The following is a 16,502-nucleotide window of genomic DNA, read 5'->3' on the forward strand; positions in this document are numbered from 1 at the left end:
CCTGGCTGTGACTTTCAGCGGTTACTTCTGCATTCATTTTCTCAAGTTGCAATATGGAGAAATTTCTGCCTCCTTTGCGGGGTAAAGGTGAATCTGCACGTGAAAGAGCGTCCTGCCCAGAGTCCTTAAGGTTTCACGAAGGGCATCAGCAGTGCTGATGGGCAGCTCGTGACCTGCACAGAGCAGCCTCACCGCCATCACCGGGAGCCTGCAGAGCTGTGGCACCTCCCACCAGCCGGCGCTGCCATGTCCGCATCTGCATGGATGACATTGCAGAGACCCCTGTGCTCAGCCCGCCAGCACGCGGGGCCCCAGGGCTGCTCCAAGGGGCTGGTGGTGAGGGGTCAGGCCAGGAGACCAGGCCTGGCTGGGGTGTGACCCTCCCCTCCGCCCTCCTAGCCCCAAGAGTCAGTGGCCGGTTTCCAGTGGCGGGAGAGGACGTGCAGCAGGGAGGGGGTCCTTTATCAGCGGGAGCAGCTCATCCGAGGGGCTAATCGCCCGTTTCCTGTGGGCCATTGATCCTCTAACGGCGTCTCCAGCTCCAGGCCAGCTGTCTGCCGTTCCAGGCGTTCACAGCCTTCGGAAAAATTTTAAGTTTTCATGGTATCAGCAGGAAAATAGGAAATGGCTTGGAAAAGGGGGCTACGTAAAACAATGGTTTAAGGAGGCCCCGCGTTGGATAAACAGTCCTGGTCGCCCTTTGGAATCTATGGATTTAAACACACACTCAGGAATGTGTGTTCTGTGCTGGGAGATAAACAACCTAGAAACTAACCAGGCCAGCACTGCTGCTTGGCAGAGCTGCTGGTTGACACAGGAGAGGCCGGCAGGGGGCCCCCAGCTGCTCTCCGACGCAGGGACTCAGCCTGGGGCCTCAGCCCAGCCGGGCCAGGCCGGCCGCCGGACAGGTGCGGAGCTCACCGGAGCTCAGCGCGAGCTGGAGAGCTGCAAGGTGCAGGGTTAGGGCTAACCCTGCGGGGGACTTGCTCTGCTGCCGGGGAAGCGGTGTCTCGCTGCCAGAGGGGGTGTGCGGGGGGCCCACTTATTCCTCTGGCCCATCGGCAGGCAAGCGGGCTCCAGGGTTGGCTCGGCGGTCTTCGGAGGAGGCTTCTGTGTGTTTCTACAGGAGTAGGGCATTTTGGAGTTAGGATTAAAGACACACTAACTGAAAGAGTAAAATACCCTGGAATTGGCCTGTGGGCTCTTTGGCGGTGAAAATTAGGCACGGCTGGCACAGCTCGGGCTGAAGGTGACCCTGAATTAGCAACATGCTTAATTCTCATGATAATAACTGAGGCGCCTGAGCCCTCATCCTGGGCCGGGGCTGAGCTCTGCTCCCTCGCACTGTTGTATCTGACCCCTAGGCCTGCGCACAGGGCGGGGAAGGCATTGCAGCCACTTGGTTTCTGAGATGAATACGGGGATAGGCCCAGGGAGGGAAGAGAGCTGCCAGGGAGCTCGGCCCCTGAGGGAATGGGGGGGTCTTGCCAACCAACCCCCCCCCCAGCTCCTTTTGTCACCAGGCCACCTTTGCCACGTGGTGGGTCCCAGGCTGAGTTCAAGGGGCATCTTGTCCAGTCTGAAAGCTGTGATCTGAGCACCGCCCCCATTTAGAACCAAATTGCAGTGTCTTGCGGGAGACGGGCTGACAGTTCTCGTGGGAGCAGAAGACTTTGCTGACAGTTCCAGGCTCCTCCTCTCTTGAGAGGACGATACAGCAAGACCTGCCCTCAGCCTGCCCTCCACCGAGCGTGCGCACCTGGTGGCCTCAGGCTACCTGCCTTCCCACGTCACATCCGTGAGCATCATGGGGAAATATCTGGCAACCATGACATCCGGGCACTCTTGTTTTTAAGCTCACGGTGTCTTGCAAATAGAGCTTTGTAATATTTCTTGTCTGTTCTAAAGGTAGGTAGGTGGCCTTCAATATCCTTCTTCTCAAATAATTTTTTTTCTTGTTCTGGCGAAGAAACAAGGTAACAAACAGAAACTGAGGGCTTGCCTGAGCAGAGACACAACTGGATAAGCCCGGCTCTGCAGGCCAGGCCTCAACCTCTTGCTCAGAGATGAAGGAGCAATGGTTCACAGATCAGAGAAAAGGACACAAAGCAAGATGGATTAAGAAAAGAAAGAGGGATGTGCAGAAAAAGATTTTTGAAAAGCAGTAAGATGACGAACACTCTTGCTTGGCAGTTGTGGCCCTGGGCCCTCTGTGGCCTGGGATTCCAGCCACACAGCAGGATCCCTCCTTCACGAAGCAGCTGTGCCACTCAGGGAGAATTTTCCCTGAGACTCAGAATAGCTCTCTGTGCCCTTCACCCTTTTCTCCACTTCCCTTTGGATTCTCAAGTACAGAGTCCAGCTGCTTCAGACTTTCAAATACTTGAAGACACAAACGCACTTGAGTTTCCTTTTCCAGGATGAGTGTCTTCAGCTCTCTCATCAGGTCCTCACACGGCAGAGCCTCTGGACCTCTTCCCCTGCCCCATCCCAGGAGCTCTGGAAGGCCATAATGGCAGCCCTGCAGCCCTGCAGCCCCAGCTCACAGCTGGACTACACTGCCCAGCATCCCATGCTATTAGAGACTATACTTCCCAGTATCCAGTGTGGTTGGGGACTACAGTTCCCAGCATTCCACCTTGTTTGGGACTACACTTCCCAGCATCCTGTGCTTATAGAGGATGCTGTGTCTTGAGTTCTGGCCAAAGGAATGTGGGGGAGCCATTTTGCTTTCCTCCAGGCCTGGTCCAGGAAGACCCCACCTGTGTTCCTCCTCCATGTCCTTCCTTCCTCCCCTCCTGGGATAGAGACACCAGGGTGCTCTTGGAAGCCTCGTGTTCCAGATGGCAGCCCCTCCTTGGCTGGAGCCACCCCCGCCGTGACTTCCCTCCAATAGGTTGGTTTGTCTGTTACTGCAGCCTCGTCCCTACTAGTGAACAAGGCCCCGTAGCCAGGGGGTGGCGGAAAGCCGTTGTCACCTATTCACCAAGACCTGCAGGTCGCTTCCAGATCTCCCCAAGGGATACACCCTGAGATGCCATTGGCAATGGTGTCCTCACGGCACGAATGAACCTTGATGAATCAGCACCCCTCCCCCCCCGACACGCCCTCCAGGTTGGCCTGCAAACAGGACTGGCAGGGCTGGGAGGTGACCCTACGACAGCCTCTTCCACACAGCACGGCCGCAACAGCTCGTGTCCCTAGACCGGAACAAGCTGCAGTTGTGCCAGGGGGTAGATTACAGTTATTTCTCAAAACCAGCCGAAGGCCTAGCCGCAAACCGTGTAGGCTGTGGCTCCGAGGAGGAGGTGGTGGGAGGACAGCACCTCAGGTCTGCCTTCAGGCTCGCGGTAAGGCAGCCCCGTGCTCAGACGCACAACCTTTCCCTAGAAGAACACAGCTCTCATTACTGGATTTTCTCTGGCATGAAAAGGAAGAGTTTTAAAAGAGGGAGAAGGTGCCAGTCGTTCACCAATCACAGAAAAGTAAGTAACGCAGCCCCCTTCCCTCCCCCTTCACCTCACACGACGTTAGCCCAACGTCAGGGCCGGTGACTTGGGGACACCTTTGATTTCCCATTAAGTGAAAATGAGAATTGTCTCGGGTGATGAATTATCTGGGCAATCCTGCCAGAAGCGAAGTCTGCTCAGGCTCAAAAAGAAAATAAAACACACGTGGCACCTTTGCGCGCGGCCTGTTTGTGAGGGCTCGCTTTTCCCGCCTGGGCTGCTCCCCTGGGTGGGCAGAGGATGAGGACAAAGGGCCAGGCCTCCCGGAGAGTCCAGCCTGGAGACGGAGACTGGAGGCCATTCGAGAGCCCCTGGGTGTGCGCCTGGCTGGGACCGTGTGTTTGCGAGGGGAAAGGAGCGCCCGGGACCCAGCTCAGCTTTCCCAGCCTGGCCCTGCCCTTGCCCACACCTGTAGCCCCGCAGTCAGGCACCCTCCCCCTCCTCTGCTCCCAGGAGCCAGGTCGGCGGGGGGCGGGGACGGCGGACCTAGAGCGGGGCAGTGCGATGGGAGGGGGACAAATTCTGGGTCAACGCGGCATGGTGATGTTAGGGGAACCACTGACAGAAACCGCCCGTCCTGGCCGGGCCTCATAGTAACCACTTGCATGAAACAGGAAGTCCTGGTAAGGAACTCGGAACTAACAAGCCACCACCGACCGGAAGAATTTGGGAAAGGTCAGAGGAGAGAGGAGACGCCAGTCCGTATGTCCTACCAACCTCCCAGAGTCCTTCTCGCTGGAATCCGTCTCGCCTGAGCGATGCGTGCACCACCAGGAAGGACCCTGAGTCAGAACGATTGGCCAGAGACAATCCGGAAACTAACCCCATCACCATAAAACCGGAGACTGTGAGCCACGTGGAGAGCAGTCCTCCTGGGTCCCCTCACCCTCCTGCTCTCCCCCCGGGCGCCCCTGCCCAATAGAGTCTCTCGCTTTGCCAGCACGTGTGTCTCCTCGGATGATTCAGTTCCGAGTGTTAGACGAGCCGTCTCCGGCCCTGGAAGGAGTTTCCCTACCTGCAGCAGTGACATTGGTGAGATCACCTTATAGAAAGGACCTCGGTGAGTCCCAGCTGTCTGTTTTACACACGAAGGGACCATTTCAGAGCCCTGAGGGGTTTGTCCAAAGCCGCAGAGCCTGTGGGAGCTGGGGGTCAAAGCCCTGCCCTGGGCAGAGCTGCTCCGGGCGGGCAGGGGCCTGAGCCTGGGCTTCCCAGGCTATGGGGTGAAGGGGCCACACGGGGAGGAGCCAGGAGCTGGGTCTTTTCAGACCAAAGGGGGTGGGCAGAGGTTTGGGTCTACCCTATAGGTGAGGGTGTGCAAGGTGGGCATGGCCACATGTTTTTTTTTTTTTTTTTAAACATCTTTATTGGGGTATAATTGCTTTACAATGGTGTGTTAGTTTCTGCTTTATATCAAAGTGAATCAGTTATACATATGCATATGTTCCCATATCTCTTCCCTCTTGCGTCTTCCTCCCTCCCACCCTCCCTATCCCACCCCTCTAGGTGGTCACAAAGCACCCAGCTGATCTCCCTGTGCTATGCGGCTGCTTCCCACTAGCTATCTACCTTACCTTTGGTAGTGTATATATGTCCATGCCACTCTCTCTCTTCATCCCAGCTTACCCTTCCCCCTCCCCATATCCTCAAGTCCGTTCTCTAGTAGGTCTGTGTCTTTATTCCTGTCTTACCCCTAGGTTCTTCATGACATTTTTTTTTCTTAGATTCCATATATATGTGTTAGCATACGGTATTTGTCTCTCTCTTTCTGACTTACTTCACTCTGTATGACAGACTCTAGGTCCATCCACCTCACTACAAATAGCTCAATTTCGTTTCTTTTTATGGCTGAGTAATATTCCATTGTATATATGTGCCACATCTTCTTTATCCATTCATCTGTTGTTGGACACTTAGGTTGCTTCCGTGTCCTGGCTATCGTAAATAGAGCTGTAATGAACATTTTGGTACACGACTCTTTTTGAATTATGGTTTTCTCAGGGTATATGCCCAGTAGTGGGATTGCTGGGTCATATGGTAGTTCTATTTGTAGTTTTTTAAGGAACCTCCATACTGTTCTCCATAGTGACTGTACCAGTTCACATTCCCACCAGCAGTACAAGAGGGTTCCCTTTTCTCCACACCCTCTCCAGCATTTATTGTATCTAGATTTTTTGATGATGGCCATTCTGAGTGGTGTGAGGTGATACCTCACTGTAGTTTTGATTTGCATTTCTCTAATGATTAATGATGTTGAGCATCCTTTCATGTGTGTGTTGGCAGTCTGTATGTCTTCTTTGGAGAAATGTCTATTTAGGTCTTCTGCCCATTTTTGGATTGGGTTGTTTGTTTTTTTGTTATTGAGCTGCGTGAGCTGCTTGTAAATTTTGGAGATTAATCCTTTGTCAGTTGCTTCATTTGCAAATATTTTCTCCCATTCTGAGGGTTGTCTTTTGGTGTTGTTTATGGTTTTGAGGACTGTCTCAGGACGGGACAGCTTGAGTGGCCTCCGGTGGTGGCCCGTGAGAGAGAGAGGGGCTGTGGCGAGTGGACACAGAGCTCACTCACCTGTGTCCTGTCCAGCCCGGCCGGGGCTCCCCTACGCCCCCAACTTCTCTCCCCACCCCACCCATGCTCCATTCCCTTGTCCCCTTCCCAGGGAGGGACTTAGTCTCCCCTTCCTAGATTGCTGCCCCCACCCCTATTGGCGGCCTCCACTCCTTTGCCATCTGTGCCTCTGGCCCCCTGGGAACCCAAGTCGGGTGGGTGACAGGCTCGCCCGAGGGGCACTTGCTCATCCACGCGTCTGTTGATGACATCGGTGTGTTTCCAGGTCGGGGTTCCTAGGATCCCCCCGCCACACGTCTGTCTGGACATCACACTCATTCTCACGGGAGGACTCCTTGGGGTGGGCTTACTGGCTCCTAAGTGCGCTAGTTTCCCAGGGCAGCGTAGCAGGAGCCGCCAGCTGGTGCCTCACACCACAGAGTGCATTCCCGCGCCGTCTGGAGACCGGAGGGGCCGTGGGACTCTTTCCTTCCGAGGCTGCCGGGGAGAATCCGTCTGTGGCGTCCCTCCTGCGTCTGGGGTCTGCTCACACGCCTGTGCTCCTCGGCCCGTGCCTCCATCTTCCTTCGCTCGGTGCTCCCCCGGGCGCCTGTCTGGGTTCGAACACCCTCCTTTTGTAAGAAATCAGTCCTGTTGCCTTAGAGCACACCCTGCTCCAGTCTGACCTCAGCCTGCCTAATAACATCGACAGTGACCCTACTTCCAAATCAGGTCACCTTCTGAGGTACTGGGGGTTCCATATATGAACTTTGGCAGGGACACAGTTCAGCCCGCAGTGACCGAGTCGGTGAACTGACCCTTGTAGAGCTCTGACGATGAGCCCCGTGAGGTGGCCTTCCTTGGTTTCCAGCCTCATAACATCTGAGGATGCCGCCCTTGACCCTTCCTCCTTGTCACCTGCAGACCTCCTGACCAGCCCCTCTCCTGTTTCCCGGGGAGTTTGGAGCCTGGCTCATCATCTCTCCATCAACACAGACACCATTCTCGGCGATTTGAGGCCCTCGTGGGTCACATGTTCACCATCCTAGCCCTGATCCCTCAACTCTCTCAGGATTATTGACCCTCGCCGTTTTTCAAGCAGACGTGATCATGAACTTGAGCCATATCTTGGCGTCACGCTGAAGCTTGAACCTGCAGCCACGTCTGTACTGCCGCCTCCTACCCTCTGCCTCCCTCATCCCCTCACTCTCCGACCCCTGCTCTGTGACCTGACCCAGAGGTCAGCTCCTAGGCTCTTCAGGCTCTTTAGGTCACAGGTCACGGAAGCCCACCTTAAAGGGCTGGCTCACCTACCTGGCAAATCCAGGACCTGATGGCTGCAGGCGCGGCTGGGGCCCTGGGCTCAGGGGAGGCCGTCCGTTCTTTCCATGCCCCCCTCTCCTGTCGCCTTCCCTTCTCTGTCTCAATTTGGACCGACTTTGTTCTTCAAGCAGGTGTCTCCACCTGGCTGCCAAGGTGGCCACCGGAGCCCAAGTCTGGATTCTTACTGCTTGTGATCTAGAAGAAAGAAACAGACATTCCTTCTGGCAGAGTCCAAGTATTAAATCTCACGGAAGGGCTCTGACAGACTGTGCTCAGCTCACGTGTGGTCACTGGATGGGCCGCTGGCCCCAGGGGGCCAGCGTGGCGTGACCAACCCCACTGGTGCCGAGGGAAAGGTTGGCCCATCACTGAGGGTCTGTCAAGTTAGGCTGTTTGGCTTCACCATTTTGACCAGAAGACATTTTCATCCTGAGAAAGTTTCTGACTCTGAGTTCACGCACCATCATTTAATCAGAATTACACCAGCAGCTGTTGAAGTCTGTCAAGGAAGCATTTTCTGAAGCTAATTCCATTAAGCCAGTTTAGTTCTTGGACCAACTTCTACACAGTTAACCAGATTGTTCCCATTTTTATTTTTCAGTGAAGATTTGATTCATCCATTTTTGTGTTTTTTTTTTTTGTTTTTGTTTTTAAACGATGTCTAATTTCAGGAATCGTATCTTCTGCTAATGAGTATTCTTTTGTGGCTATTACTTCTACGAAGCCAAATTTCTCGGGTAATTTGCACAGATCTAAATTCTGTTAAGGGGACTTCCCTGGCGGCCAAGTGGTGAGACTTAGCCTTCCACTGCAGAGGGGGTGCAGGTTCAATCCCTGATCAGGGAATTAAGATCCCACATGCCTCGGGGCCAAAAAACCACAACGTAAAACAGAAACAATATTTTAAAAAATTCAATAAAGACTGTAAAACTGGTCCACATAAAAAAAATTAATAATAAATAAGTAAATAGATAGATAAATGTTGTTAAGAATTCGTTAAGAATTCTTCCGTCAGTCTAAATCTTAAAAGATGCACCGTGTATGTTCACATTCTGTCAGTTTCACTTTCTGTTAATTATTTCTAACAAGGCTCATTTCTTTCTGGTTCAATTTCATGCTTTTCAATATTAGCAATGATTTTTTTGTTCAATTTTTATCTATAATGACGTCTATCGTAGGCAGCCTCAGTTTTTGTTGGCTTTATTTTGTGTTATTTCTACCAATAACCTTAAATTTGAATTGGAAAAAAAGTCCAAGACTTTGTATTTCTTAGCTAGTCCTGAAAAAAGTGGCATGTAATTACCCTCGGATAATTGTTCTTGTCCATGACTGAATTTTATGGCTTATTCAGTTCCTTCATGAACTATGAATAACCATCTGTTACTTGACAGAACAAAGTGTTTGCCATGAGGTCAGAATGTCTCCAGATAAACGTGGCAAAATCAAGAGCAGCATCGTGGTCCTTCCAGAGCCAAGCAGGGCAGAGAGGGGAGAAGCCCTTTCCCGAGAGAAGCTGTACGCTGCTCCTACAAGAAAGGTGATGGGAAAAATGCTTGGAAATAAAATGAAAAATTACATGGTCTTGTTCATCCAACTCCCGACATCTCTCCTCCCCTCAGGCCTTTGCTGTTTTCATCCAGTGTCACCCACTGCATCCCTGTGTCCTCTAATGTCCCCGGACTTCTTGTTCCCCAGAGTCATTATGAAGGGACTTATTAAAGATGGAGGACTGAACCAACACTCCCCTCTGTACTGTCAACTGAAAAAAAATGTACAACCTTAAAGTCGAGAATTATGTTTTATTCAGCGGACAAAACTGAGACCTTTCGCCTGGGACACAGCATCTCAGATAGCTCTGAGGGACTGCTCCAAAGAGACAAGGGTTGGGGGGAGGATATAGAGGAGATTTTGCAACCAAAACCAGGTTGTTGGGACATCAAAAGATTACTGTTAATGAAAGAAAACCAGACATCTCAAGTTAAGGAACTTAGTGCTTTTCTATTATGGGAAGATGCAAGAGTCTGGGCTCACTGAAATCACCCCTTTGATATGCACCTCAGCTCTCCGGGGCCAGCGTCCTGTGCTTCTCATCCTGCGTCTCCTCAGGGTGCGCCGTCGGGAGTGGCTGCAGCGGCTGATGAGTAGCTGTACTTGGCAGTGGGCAGCTCGTTTGACTTCATCCTGAGCTCCCTCAGGGCTCACCGTCGGGGTGGCTGCAATGTGGTGGCTTGATGGCCACAACATCCGTCGTTTCCTGGTATGGCAGCAACATTTTTCATGCACAAAACCCACTCTCGATGCTGCCCTGTCCACTGGTGCCTGTGTCCCATGCTCGCCTTTCCTACTCACGCCCTCAGGATGCTGAGCACAGCTGGAGAAGGTGCGGAGGCCGCCACTTGGTGCCCGGTAGAGGCTGCAACCCCAGCTGTGGCCCCAGGGCTGCACAGGATTCTCTGTCCCTGCCTCTCCTGTCCCTCTGCCCAGGCACCTCCTGACCCCCTCCCCTCCCTCTCCTCAGAGGCCCTGAGTCCACACTTCTCAGAGCAGACAGCTGTCAGGGGGGGTCCCTGCCCACCTTCCTGCAGCTGCACTTCATCTTCTTTGGGGTGAAGACCCATCCCCGCCGCCGTCCTGGATCCCTCCCTCTGCCTCTTTAAGGACCACCCCCAGTGAGGACCACTTGTTTCTGCTGTGTTCTGTCCCTTGCAGGGGGCTGGCCCTCCCGAGGCTCCTCTGACCCTGCTGTCTCCAGGCTCTGCCTCCTGCCCCCACCCCTGACTCTCAGAGCCTCTCTGACTCTGTCTTCTCCTCTCTCCTGGACCTGCCACTCTGAAGGATGCTCCTTCTCTTGCAGCCTCCCACCTGGATGTGGACCTCCTGCCTCTTTGCTCTAAACCTCTCCACACTTCCGCCAGCTCCACCCCTTCCCAACTTCAGCCTCGGATCCCAGATTTTCATCTCGGGTAGGACACCTGCTTGCCCGGGAGGGGAGCTCCGTTCCAGAACCTTCCGTCTGTCCCGCATCCCCAGGCCCTGCCCAGAAAGGTGGCCCAGCACGTGGGCACCCAGGGTCTGGCCTGTCCCTGCCTGTGGCTGCTTCCCACTCAGATGATGGGTGGGTCCCCAGGGCTCTCTGCGCCCACCTTCCCTCCCCACCCAGACTGGCCAAGTCCTGAAGCCAAGCACCACCACTTCCTGGCCCAGCAGTGCCCCTGGCTGGCCCGGCGTCCAGCTCAAAGGAGGAGGAGGGGTGATGTGCACAAGCTCAGCTGGCCTTCCATCCACCAGCCAGCCCCTCCTGCTGCTGCTGGGGGAGGTCTGAGGGCGAGGGCCCTGGCCTCCACTCCCCTAGAGGTGGGCGCTGCCACCTGAAACCTCAGGTGAAGGGTGTGGGGTGGGATGGAGCAGGGCAAGTGTTTCTTGACCCTGAGCTTGGGGAGGGAAGGCAGGAGGCGGTTGGTCCACCTGTCCCAGCTGCTTAAATGTTACCTGGTTTGTTGCAGGCCCTGACTGTCTGACGGCCCCCCGGAGCTCCAGGTCTGCCCGGCACACTCTGATGTGGGCCGGACGGCCGCACAGACCTGCTGCTGTCTCCTTGGGCCCTGGGCTCTCTCCTCTGGGTCGGGACTTGGGCTCCAGTGTCCCAGGCAAACAGCCTAGTCATGAGCGCTGTGTTCCTCCCTGCCTCACACTGGGGGTAGTGACAGTCCTGACCCTGGTACCCGGTGGACCGAGTGAGCAAATGAAATACTGAAACACTTCCCGTAGGAACTGGCACGCGTACAGTCCTGCGTGGTCCGTTCTGCAGTAATTGTTCATGTTTCGTGGGCCCGCTGCTAGATGCAGGCTCGTAAAGGTACTGACAGGTGTGCTTCCTTCTCATCACGATACGCTCTGATGCCTGTTCTGTACCGTCATGGTCACGGCTGAAGTTAAGGAGGTGGTGAGCACAGTCACACCCTGGTCAGCAGACGTCTCTCCTGTCCCCGACTCCACTGTTCTCGGCCACCGTGGTCCCTGGCCTTGGCCATTGTGATGTCCTCCAAACAACGCCCATGGGAGCATCTTGGTCCCTCCCTGAGGCATCTCCAAGGTGACCTGGTCAGACCCCTCCACTCTCTTGGTCCTTTCCTTCCCTGTACGAGTTTCCTGTCCCTGGAAGCCATCCCTTGCATTTTGGGATACTCGCTGGGGTGCCGTGACCTCACAGTGATGTGGACTAATTTCCACGTTGTCACCATCCTTTACCAGCCCCTCGTCCGATCATGGAATCACCCCCTTCTGGCTACCTGGGGGCCTCTCAGAACGTCCCCTCCTCGTAGTTTGATCATGGATCCAAGCCCACTGAGCTGGAGATGGAGCTAAAGCCCCAGGTTTCTACTTTCAGGGTGTAGATAACCTAGAAAACTAGAGAATGGTCACAAGGGACAGAGATTTGGCAAAGGTGTAATCAGACCCCAGCCAGGACCCCAGCCTGCTGGGAACTGAGTCTTGGAGGAAGAGTAAATGTGGCCAAGGAAAGGACAGGGGGTAGGAGCACCTTTCTAGGCGGGGGGGGGGGGGGGGGGGGGGGGGAAGAGGAGGGTGGAGAGGGGAGGAAGGTCGTGGGGAAGGTCAGGGCACCGAGAGGGAGAGGGGCACCAGGAGACCCGGTCAGACCCGCTTTGGGTGGGGTTTCTCTTCCAGAAAGAAATTGGAATTCCAAAAGAAGGGGAGAGAGGGTTCAGGAGATGCACCGGTCACCTCCCAGACTCACGATAACCATTTCGCGAGCTGCAAATGAGACCATGTCCCACCAGGGTCTCCTGGAGTGAATTCGGGAAGCTCCTTCTAGTGTGTTTCTGAGGATGACTCTCAAAGGACACCCTGACACCTGGCTGGTGTCGCTGGTCTAGGACTCGGTCCATAGCTAGGTCTCGTGGTCACTACTGACACCTTCTGTGTCACTTTGGTCAAGGAGGGTGGCCAACTGCATGGGGCGCACCTGTGCCCCTTGCACGCCTGAGAAAGTTGCTGGTGAGGGAGGTGCGGGGCCGCACACGCACGTGCAGACACACGGCTGGGGCTTTGCTTTTGCAAGTGGAGATTTTGACAGACCTTGCTCTCATGCTGGATTTTAAATTAGATTCTTTTATTGCAACTGCAAGTGGAAAATAATACACCCCTGGAACGGTATTAGCTAAACCTTCCACAGTAATAAATCTGTGTGCTAATGGTTTGTTTCTGCGCTGTTTGGTTGTCATGGTGACAGGCTGCATTAACTAATAAGTTTGTTTTGAGAATTTTAACACCGGCTTGCCAAATGCTCTTTCTGCAGCAAGGACTTAAGCTTTTACGGTTCTCTATGGGATTAACTTGGACTCAGTGTCCTTCGAGCTTTGAAACACAGCCAGAGCCCCATCCACAAACACGACTCGGAAAGTGTGAGATGCGCCTCTGTAAACATGCATGAAATAACGGTACTCTGGGGACGCCACGGAAAGGGGGAGAGCCAGCAGGACTGTGCCCGTGGTCTTGGCTTTCTGGAGCACAGTTCAGCGCAGGGACGTCTCGGTGACAGACAGGGAGGCCAGGCGTCTCTCCTGGATGTCTGACGAGAGTGTGAGCCTCTCATCAAGGGGACCGGTGCTTCCTGTCCCCACCTCACTCCCACCCGCTGCCCGGAGAGGCCCCGAGGCAGAGGCAGCCGCTGAGATGGTGGGGCAGGGGCCACGGGGTACCCAGCCAGGGGCTGACCCTTGAGAGGGAGGTGACACGCGGGCCGGGTCTGCTATGTCTGAAGCTCCAAGGGGGGCGCTGCTTATTCCCAGGACGTGTGGGGCGGCGAGGGGACTGTCTAAGCCAGGAGGCTTGCTGCGCCCTGCCGGCCTGGTTACAACCTGCTCTGGGCCCTTGGGGCTTCCCTGGTGGTCCAGTGGCTTAGAATCCGCCTTCCAAAGCAGGGAACGTGGATTTCCTGGTCAGGGAACTAAGATCCCGAATGTCACAGAGCAGCTAAGCCCGTGCGCCGCAACTAGAGACAAACCCTCTCGCCACAGCGAAGAGCCCACTTACCTCAGTGAAGGATCCCGTGTGCTGCAGCTAGCACCCGGCGCGGCCAAAATAAAGAAAGAAGCAAAGGGGGAAAAAGCGCTCTGTGGGCCTGAGGGTCCCTCTGTAAAGGAGGGACTTCTTCATCCCTGGGTGGGAGCTTCGGGGCCTGACACTGGACATGGGCTCTGCCCTCACGGTGCTGCCGCGTCCTCTGCTGACTCGCCCGTGCTTTGTTCCTGTTAATGACCCTGCTTGGACGACACCTGCCAAGTCCTGGCCAGGGAGGGGTGCCTGGAAACAGGTCCCCGCCACCCCCTCCCCGCTCTCCTCTGGGCCCTGCCGGACTCTCACCCCGGAGCCTGGGGACGCGGTCCAGGACCCGCCCCGCACGCGGTGGGAGGTGAGCGGACCTCACGCGGCTGGGCCCGTCCCCAGGCTCCTCCTTTCCAGTGGGAGTCCGGCAGGGGACAGCAGCCCTCTCACGTCACGTCACCATGCACCCCAGAGCCCTCTTGGCGCCCCGATGGGCCCCGATGCTGAGATTCCACGGACCGGAGCACCCGCTCTTCGTGAGGGATTGTCCCAGAGGCTGAAGGCTCCATTCGCCGAGGGTGCTGTCTGTGGCTCCAAGAATGGGGAATAATTAACTAATTTAAAGTCCGTGCTCGGCGCTGGTCTAGGAGCTGGTAAAGCTGGAGGACAGGGCAGGCCATGTGCTGCTCCAAGGGAGCCCGGATCCCAGCGACTATGTAACAAGCGAGTGAGTGATCGATACAGAATCCCAGGTGGTGGTGCCAGGAGGAGGCCAGTCTGGGTGGGGCTGGCGGGTGATGGAGAAGACCTGCTGCAGCGGGCAGACCCAGGGGCTCGGGCGAGGACGCATGTCGAGGGCTCCCTCGGTGCCGGGGTGGAAGCACAGAGCAGGTGCTCAGAAAGCAGGGCCGTCGGCAGGTGGGGAGGTGACTCTGCCGGTTGTGGAACCTGCCGCTCAGAAGAGGCAGCGGCTCCTCCAGCAGCTGGCGGAGACGGCCGCCGCCCTGCCTCCCTGTGAAGGATGGCCTTGGCCTCAGCTAACAGGAGGGAAAGGGACATTGCAGAACACCTGGATGACCCCGTGACATCAGGGTGGGGCAAGGCCCGTCGGTTTCAGGAGTCTGGAGCTCTTCAGATGCATTTGGAAAATCGTTTATCCCACTTAATCTACCCTCAAAAACTGTAGAGCCTTGGCCAACTCACTGGAGGCCTCTGCACCTCAGTTCCCTCGACTGTAAAATGGGTTGGTAATAGCCCCTCCCACATAGGAAGATGGTGGCTATTTAAAGAGTTACTTTGCACAGAGCACTGAGGGCACTGCCCTGCCTTGGGCAGGGCTCACGCTGTTAATGGTTGAGTCAGGTACCGCTTGCAGTAACAAATCGCCCCAGAATGGAGTGGCTTAAAATAGCAATCGTTTTATTATCATCTCCCACCATTCGTGTGGGTGAGGGATTTAGGCAAGACACAGCTGGGTGGCTTGTCTCCACTCCACTGTATTTGGGGCCCCAGCCGAGAAGACTTGGAGGTCTTCACGCTGAGCCGGTAGCGGGTAGGACAGTCCTCTGCAGACTCTGCCCTTTGAGGGGGTGTGGGAGGGACATAGCAGCAGCAGCCCCTGGCCCATCACAGCTCTGAAATCCAGCCAGGCACTTGCCAGGGCCTTGGTTACACTCAGTCCTGCAGGAAGGAGGGCCAGCATCCCAGGCTGGGGACTTGGGAGGACATGGAAAGTCACGGCCTGGTGGAGGGAAAGGGTTGGCCACAGAGGGAGGCGGAGGCCCTCAGGGTTCTCTCCGTTCATTCATCCATTCATTCATTCAACAAAACTGTGGAGATCCCGAGTGGTTGATGAATGGGGGAAAGTCAGGGCCACGAAGAACGAGGTGGTGGAAGGGGAAGCAAAGCCAGGTCACAGGAAGCTTGCATGTCAGGGGGGGCATTTGGGACCCTGAGGGCATAGGAGCCGCCCAGGGTTTGGGGCCGTGGTCCAGCACCCATTCCTCTTTCAGAAAAGTCCCCCTGCAGCTGGAGGGAGGGGAGACGGATGGGAAAGCAAGGAGCCCTGGGACCTGGGCCTGGCATTTGCAAGAGCCCTGCCTGGGGATGGGGAGGGGCAGATACTAGGGATGGGAGGATGGTAGGCATTGACATTTGATGGGATATGGGGAGGGGGAGAAGGGAAGGGAGAGGAGTCCTGGAGGCCCCACATGAGCCTTGCACGGTGGGACCATTGGCCAAAAGAGGGTAGGAACGGGAGCGAGAAAGAAGTTGTTTGCAGGGAAAATGGTGATCTCAGGTTTGGACAAGCAAAGCGTGACATCAGAGGGAGAATAGAGGTGGGTGGGGATGTGTCCGTGAGATTGACTGAAAGACGTAGGAGCAGTGCTGAGATGTTGAGATTGTCTCAACCAGCAAAAGTTTCCATTATTGCCTACTCTCCTGTCTTCCAGGGTGTGCAAATGGTCATATCGTATGATGGTGAGTTTAGAAGAAGCATTGTAACACGTTTTTGTCTATAATTAATTTTGGAATTTTTACAGTGGGGTGTGTGCGTGTGTGGGTGTGCGCGCGTGTGTGTGCCTGGAATGGAATTTGTTCCTGCTTTCGGTGTCATTTCTAGAAGTGACTTACATGAATGTTTGTAATTATTCCAGACAAGGAAACTGATAACAGTACAGAAACACTTTATCACCAAAGAATATCTTTTTCTATTAGCACCACTGTTATGGACTGAATGTTTGTGTCTCCCCCAAATGCACGTGTCAAGGTCCTAACCCCCAAAGTGGTGGTATTTGGGAGGTGATTGGGGTTGGATGAAATCACGAGGGCGGGGCCTCTGATGGGATTGGTGCCTTTATCAGAAGAGGACGAACGATTTCTCCATCTCTCTTTTTTTCCCCTAAAACACCACAGAAAGGAGTAAGTCTTTTCAAGGCAATAACATTTGGAAATTACTTCTGTGATTTAAAAAAAAATGCATAGAAACTAAACATGGCAAATGTAAGGACCCCAAGGTCCCTCTAACGCGGGCAAGTTTGGGGTTGACGCAAACAG

The 16,502-nt window shown here is 54.8% G+C and overlaps 1 long non-coding RNA gene across 2 annotated transcripts; it reads left to right on the forward strand.

Annotated features, from left to right (window-relative positions):
* Window positions 1-2,768: 2,768 nt before the first annotated feature.
* LOC117313016 (uncharacterized) lies at window positions 2,769-9,300 on the forward strand. Of its 2 annotated transcripts, XR_004527503.2 has the most exons (4): window positions 2,769-2,896; window positions 3,391-3,485; window positions 4,124-4,569; window positions 8,771-9,300. It is a non-coding gene; the product is annotated as an uncharacterized lncRNA (long non-coding RNA). The 2 variants fall into 2 exon arrangements; XR_004527502.2 differs by having other exon boundaries at window positions 2,774-3,485.
* The last annotated feature ends 7,202 nt before the right edge of the window (window positions 9,301-16,502 follow it).

Source organism: Tursiops truncatus, chromosome 7, assembly GCF_011762595.2.
Source record: "Tursiops truncatus isolate mTurTru1 chromosome 7, mTurTru1.mat.Y, whole genome shotgun sequence".
Taxonomy (NCBI): Eukaryota; Metazoa; Chordata; class Mammalia; order Artiodactyla; family Delphinidae; genus Tursiops; species Tursiops truncatus.